At 41.9% G+C, this 7,072-nt stretch overlaps 1 non-coding gene across 1 annotated transcript; it reads right to left on the bottom strand.

Annotated features, from left to right (window-relative positions):
* LOC148580094 (small nucleolar RNA R71) lies at positions 1-108 on the bottom strand. The gene has a single exon (XR_015895807.1). It is a non-coding gene; the product is annotated as a small nucleolar RNA R71 (small nucleolar RNA).
* Positions 109-7,072: the final 6,964 nt, after the last annotated feature.

The following is a 7,072-nucleotide window of genomic DNA, read 5'->3' as shown; positions in this document are numbered from 1 at the left end:
AAGCTTAGAGCTGATGTTCAAACCTTCAGACAGAAAGAAGGTGAATCCCTCTATGAAGCTTGGGAAAGATACAAACAGTTGACCAAAAAGTGTCCTTCTGACATGCTTTCAGAATGGACCATCTTGGATATATTCTATGATGGTTTATCTGAGCTATCAAAGATGTCACTGGACACTTCTGCAGGTGGATCCATTCACCTAAAGAAAATGCCTGCAGAAGCTCAAGAACTCATTGACATGGTTGCTAATAACCAGTTCATGTACACTTCCGAAAGGAATCCTGTGAGTAATGGGACGCCTATGAAGAAGGGAGTTCTTGAAGTTGATACTCTGAATGCCATATTGGCTCAGAACAAAATATTGACTCAGCAAGTCAATATGATCTCTCAGAGTCTGCATGGAATGCAAGCTGCATCCAACAGTACTCAAGAGGCATCTTCTGAAGAAGAAGCCTATGATCCTGAGAACCCTGCAATAGCAGAGGTAAATTACTTAGGTGAACCTTATGGAAACACCTATAACTCAACATGGAGAAATCATCCAAATTTCTCATGGAAGGATCAAAAGCCTCAACAAGGCTTTAATAATGGTGGAAGAAACAGGTTTAGCAATAGCAAGCCTTTTCCATCATCAACTCAGCAACAGATAGAGAACTCTGACCAAAATGCTTCCAATTTAGCAAATCTAGTCTCTGATCTATCTAAAACCACTGTAAGTTTCATGAATGAAACAAGGTCTTCCATTAGAAATCTGGAAGTACAAGTGGGCCAGCTGAGTAAAAGGATCACAGAAATCCCTCCTAGTACTCTCCCAAGCAATACAGAAGAGAACCCAAAAGGAGAGTGCAAGGCCATTGACATAAGCGCCATGGCCGAACCTGTGAGGAGAGGAGAAGACGTGAATCCCAAGGAGGAAGACCTCCTGGGACGTCCAGTGGTCAATAAGGAGCTTCCCTCTGAGGAACCAAAGGAATCTGAGACTCATCTAGAGACCATAGAGATTCCATTGAACCTCCTTATGCCCTTCATGAGCTCTGATGAGTATTCCTCTTCTGAAGAGAATGAGGATGTTACTGAAGAGAAAACTGCCAAGTTTCTTGGTGCAATCATGAAGCTGAATGCCAAATTGTTTGGCATTGATACTTGGGAAGTTGAACCTCCCTTGTTCATCAATGAACTAAGTGATCTGGATCAACTGACATTGCCTCAGAAGAGACAGGATCCTGGAAAGTTCATAATACCCTGCACCATAGGCACCATGATCTTTAAAGCTCTGTGTGACCTTGGTTCAGGGATAAACCTCATGCCCCTCTCTGTAATAGAGAAACTGGGAATCTATGGGGTGCAAGCTGCTAAAATCTCACTAGAGATGGCAGACAGCTCAAGAAAATAGGCTTATGGACAAGTAGAAGATGTATTAGTAAAGGTTGAGGGCCTTTACATACCTACTGATTTCATAGTCCTGGATACTGGAAAGAAAGAGGATGAATCCATCATCCTAGGAAGACCTTTCCTAGCCACAGCAAGAGCTGTGATTGATGTTGACAGAGGTGAAATAGTCCTTCAATGGAATAAGAACTCCCTTGTATTCAAAACTCAAGGATCTCCCTCTGCAACCATGGAGAGGAAGCAGCAAAAGCTTCTCTCCAAGCAGAGTCAACCAGAGCCCCCACAGTCAAACTCTAAGTTTGGTGTTGGGAGGCCACAACCAAACTCTAAGTTTGGTGTTGAACTCCCATATCCAAACTCTAAGTTTAGTGTTGGAGAGTCTCAACAAAGCTCTGCACATCTGTGAGGCTCCATGAGAGCCCACTGTCAAGCTATTGACATTAAAGAAGCGCTTGTTGGGAGGCAACCCAATGTTTATCTAATTCTTATTTTTATTATTTTTCATGTTTTCTTAGGTTCATGATCATGTGGAGTCACAAAATAAATATAAAAATTGGAAACGGAATAAAAAACAGCAGAAGAAAAATCACACCCTAGAGGAGCATCTGTCTGGCGTTCAGCGCCAGAACAGAGCATGGTTCTGGCGTTGAACGCCCAAAATGGGCAGCTTCTGGGCGCTGAACGCCAGAACAAGCATGGTTCTGGCGTTCAACGCCAGAAATGGCACACAAATGGGCGTTGAACGCCCAAAATGGCCACCAACCTGGCGCTAAACGCCCAGAGTTGGGTACAAAGGCATTTTTACATGCCTAATGGGTGCAGGGATGTAAATACCTTGACACCTCAGGATCTGTGGACCCCACAGGATCATCTCAGGATCTGTGGACCCCACAGGATCATTTCAGGACCTGTGGACCCCACAGGATCCCCACCTACCTCCACTCACTTCTTCTCACCATTCTCTTTCACACAACCCCATAAACACTCTTCCCTAAAAACCCCTCACCAATCACCTCAATCTCTCTTCCCCACTAAACCTTCACCACTCACATGCATCTCCTCTTCCCCATAAACCTACCTCATAAACTCCACCTACCTTCAAAATTCAAAACCAATTTCCCACCCATATGGCCGAAACAATACCCCACCTCCCTTCCCTATATAAAGACCTCCATTCTTCATCAAATTCACACAACACAACCCCTCTATACCCTTCTTGGCCGAAACCACATCTCCCTCTCCCTCTCCATATTTTTTCTTCTTCTTCTTCTATTCTTTTGTTTATTGCTCGAGGGCGAGCAATATTCTAAGTTTGGTGTGGTAAAAGCATAGCTTTTTTGTTTTTCCATTACCATTGATGGCATCTAAGACCGGAGAATCCTCTAGAAGAGGGAAAGGGAAGATAAAAGCTTCCACATCCGAGTCATGGGAGATGGAAAGGTTCATCTCCAAAGCCCATCAAGACCACTTCTATGATGTTGTGGCCAAGAAAAAGGTGATCCCGGAGGTCCCTTTTAAACTCAAAAGAAATGAGTATCCGGAGATCCGACATGAAATTCAAAGAAGAGGTTGGGAAGTTCTAACAAATCCCATCCAACAAGTCGGCATCCTAATGGTTCAAGAGTTCTATGCCAATGCATGGATCACCAAGAACCATGATCAAAGTAAGAACCCGGATCCAAAGAACTATGTTACAATGGTTCGGGGGAAATACTTAGATTTTAGTCCGGAGAATGTGAGGTTGGCGTTCAACTTGCCATACATGGAAGAGAACGCACGCCCCTACACAAGGAGAGTCAACTTTGATCAAAGGTTGGACCAAGTCCTTATGGACATATGTGTAGAAGGAGCTCAATGGAAGATTGACTCCAAAGGCAAGCCGGTTCAACTAAGAAGATTGGACCTCAAGCCTATAGCTAGAGGATGGTTGGAGTTTATTCAATGCTCAATCATTCCCACTAGCAACCGGTCTGAAGTTACTACAGACCGGGCCATCATGATCCATAGCATCATGATTGGAGAAGAGGTGGAAGTTCATGAGATTATACCTCAAGAACTCTACAAGGTGGCTGACAAGTCCTCCACTATGGCAAGGTTAGCCTTCCCTCACCTCATTTGCCACCTATGCAATTCAGCTGGGATTGACATAGAGGGAGATATCCTCATCAAAGAGGACAAGCCCATCACTAAGAAAAAGATGGAGCAAGCAAGAGAGCCCAGTCATGGAGCTCAAGAGGCGCAAGAACAAAACTAAGGGTGGAACATCAAAAGCTATTGGGAGCACATCAACACCTCCCTAGAAGAATTGAGTTCCAATATGGGACAACTAAAGGGTGGAACATCAAAAGCACTCCATCATGCTTCATGAAATAAGAGAAGATCAAAAAGCAATGAGGGAGGAGCAACAAAGACAAGGAAGAGACATAGAAGAGCTCAAGGACATCATTGCTTCCTCAAGAAGGAAACGCCACCATCACTAAGGTGGATTCATTCCTTGTTCTTATTTCTTCTGTTTTTCGTTTTCTATGTTGTGTGCTTATCCATGTTTGTGTCTTCATTACATGATCATTAGTAGTTGGTAACTATGTCTTAAAGTTATGAATGTCCTATGAATCCATCACCTCTCTTAAATGAAAAATGTTTTAATTCAAAAGAACAAGAAGTACATGAGTTTCGAATTTATCCTTGAACTTAGTTTAATTATATTGATGTGGTGACAATGCTTCTTGTTTTCTGAATGTATGCTTGAACAGTGCATATATCTTTTGAAGTTGTTGTTTAAGAATGTTAAATATGTTGGTTCTTGAAAGAATGATGACTAGGAGACATGTTATTTGATAATCTGAAAAATCATAACAATGATTCTTGAAGCAAGAAAAAGCAGCAAAGAACAAAGCTTGTAAAAAAAAAAAAAAAGAGAGGCGAAAAAAAAAATTAGAAAAAAATAGAAAGAAAAAGAAAAAGCAAGCAGAAAAAGCCAATAACCCTTAAAACCAAAAGGCAAGGGCAAATAAAAAGGATCCCAAGGCTTTGAGCATCAGTGGATAGGAGGGCCTAAAGGAATAAAATCCTGGTCTAAGCGGCTAAACCAAGCTGTCCCTAACCATGTGCTTGTGGCGTGTAGGTGTCAAGTGAAAACTTGAGACTGAGCGGTTAAAGTCAAGGTCCAAAGCAAAAGAAGAGTGTGCTTAAGAACCCTGGACACCTCTAATTGGGGACTTTAGCAAAGCTGAGTCACAATCTGAAAAGGTTCACCCAATTATGTGTCTGTGGCATTTATGTATCCGGTGGTAATACTGGAAAACAAAGTGCTTAGGGCCACGGCCAAGACTCATAAAGAAGCTGTGTTCAAGAATCATCATACTGAACTAGGAGAGTCAATAACACTATTCGAAATCTGAAGTTCCTATAGATGCCAATCATTCTAAACTTCAATGGATAAAGTGAGATGCCAAAACTATTCAAGAGGAAAAAAGTTATAAGTCCCGCTCATATGATTGAAACTATGTTTCATTGATAGTTTGGAATTTATAGTATATTCTCTTCTTTTTATCCTATTTGATTTTCAGTTGCTTGGGGACAAGCAACAATTTAAGTTTGGTGTTGTGATGAGCGGATAATTTATACGCTTTTTGGCATTGTTTTTAGTATGTTTTTAGTAGGATCTAGTTACTTTTAGGGATGTTTTCATTAGTTTTTATGTTAAATTCACATTTCTGGACTTTACTATGAGTTTTTGTGTTTTTCTGTGATTTCAGGTATTTTCTGGCTAAAATTGAGGGACTTGAGCAAAAATCAGATTCAGAGGTTGAAGAAGGACTGCTGATGCTGTTGGATTCTGACCTCCCTGCACTCAAAGTGGATTTTCTGGAGCTACAGAACTCAAAATGGCGCGCTTCCAATTGCGTTGGAAGGTAGACATCCAGGGCTTTCCAGAAATATATAATAGTCCATACTTTGACCAAGAATTGACGATGTAAACTGGCGTTCAACGCCAGCCTTCTGCCCAAATCTGGCGTCCAGCGCCAGAAAAGGATCCAAAACCAGAGTTGAACGCCCAAACTGGCACAGAAACTGGCGTTCAACTCCACAAATGGCCTCTGCACGTGCTACACTTAAGCTCAGCCCAAACACACACCAAGTGGGCCCCGGAAGTGGATTTATGCATCAATTACTTACTCATGTAAACCTTAGTAGCTAGTTTATTATAAATAGGACCTCTTACTATTGTATTAGGAGTCTTTTTGACCATCTTTGGATCCTGGATTGTATTCTGATCCTGTGATCTCGTTTAGGGGGCTGGCCATCTCGGCCATGCCTGGACCTTTCACTTATGTATTTTCAACGGTAGAGTTTCTACACTCCATAGATTAAGGTGTGGAGCTCTGCTGTTCCTCAAAGATTAATGCAAGTACTACTGTTTTCTATTCAATTCATCTTATTTCGCTTCTAAGATATCCATTCGCACCCAAGAACGTGATGAAGGTGATGATTATGTGTGACGCTCATCACCATCTCCCCCATGAACGCGTGCCTGACAAACACTTCTGTTCTACATGAATTAAGCTAGAATGAATATCTCTTAGATCTCCTAACAGGAATCTTCGTGGCGTAAGCTAGAATGATGGCGGCATTCAAGAGAATCCGGAAGGTCTAAACCTTGTCTGTGGTATTCTGAGTAGGATTCAATGATTGAATGACTGTGACAAGCTTCAAACTCGCGAGTGCTGGGCGTTAGTGACAGACGCAAAAGGAGGGTGAATCCTATTCCAGCATGATCGGGAACCAACAGATGAATAGCCGTGCCGTGACAGGGTGCGTGAGCATATTATTCACTGAGAGGAGGGGATGTAGCCACTGACAACGGTGATGCCCTTGCATACAGCCAGCCATGGAAAGGAGTACGACTGATTGGATGAAGATAGCAGGAAAGCAGAGGTTCAGAGGAACGAAAAGCATCTCCATTCGCTTATCTAAAATTCCTACCAATGATTTACATAAGTATCTGTATCCCTATTTTATTATATAATATTCGAAAAGACCATTATCACTTTATATCTGCCTGACTGAGATTTACAAGGTGACCATAGCTTGCTTCATACCAACAATCTCCGTGGGATTCGACCCTTACTCACGTAAGGTATTACTTGGACGACCCAGTGCACTTGCTAGTTAGTTGTATCGAAGTTGTGACAATTATGAATTAAGATCAAAGCACCAAGCTTTGGAGCCATTACCAGGGATTGTTCGAGCCTGGACATCACAATTTCGTGCACCACCCTGCTTCTTCTTCAGCCAACGTTTGCCTCAACGTTTGAGGCAAACGTTGGCGCAAACGTTGGTTCTTCTCCAGGGTGTTCTTCATCTGTTTCTCACGTTTGAGGCAAACGTTAGCTCAAACGTTGATCCCTCTTTTCAAGCACATTCTTTTAACCTTCTTCCAAGCTTTATTCCACCTATCATCAATCAACAATTGTATCAAAGCTATGCCATAATCATGAGAGTTGCTCTTCTTCTTGTCATATGAGCAATTATGGCACAAAAACTCATGAAAATGCATCAATTTATCCATGGTTGATTGAATCAAAGGAAACATGAAATTCAACCCAAATGACTTACTTATGGCTTAAGAAAGTGCATAAAACTAAATGAAAACAAAGGAAAAAGACTAGTGAAACTAGGCT

This window comes from Arachis ipaensis, chromosome B10 (assembly GCF_059453495.1).
Source record: "Arachis ipaensis isolate K30076 ecotype BB chromosome B10, ASM5945349v1, whole genome shotgun sequence".
In the NCBI taxonomy this organism is placed as follows: domain Eukaryota; kingdom Viridiplantae; phylum Streptophyta; class Magnoliopsida; order Fabales; family Fabaceae; genus Arachis; species Arachis ipaensis.
This window is presented reverse-complemented; position numbering and strand designations above follow the sequence as displayed.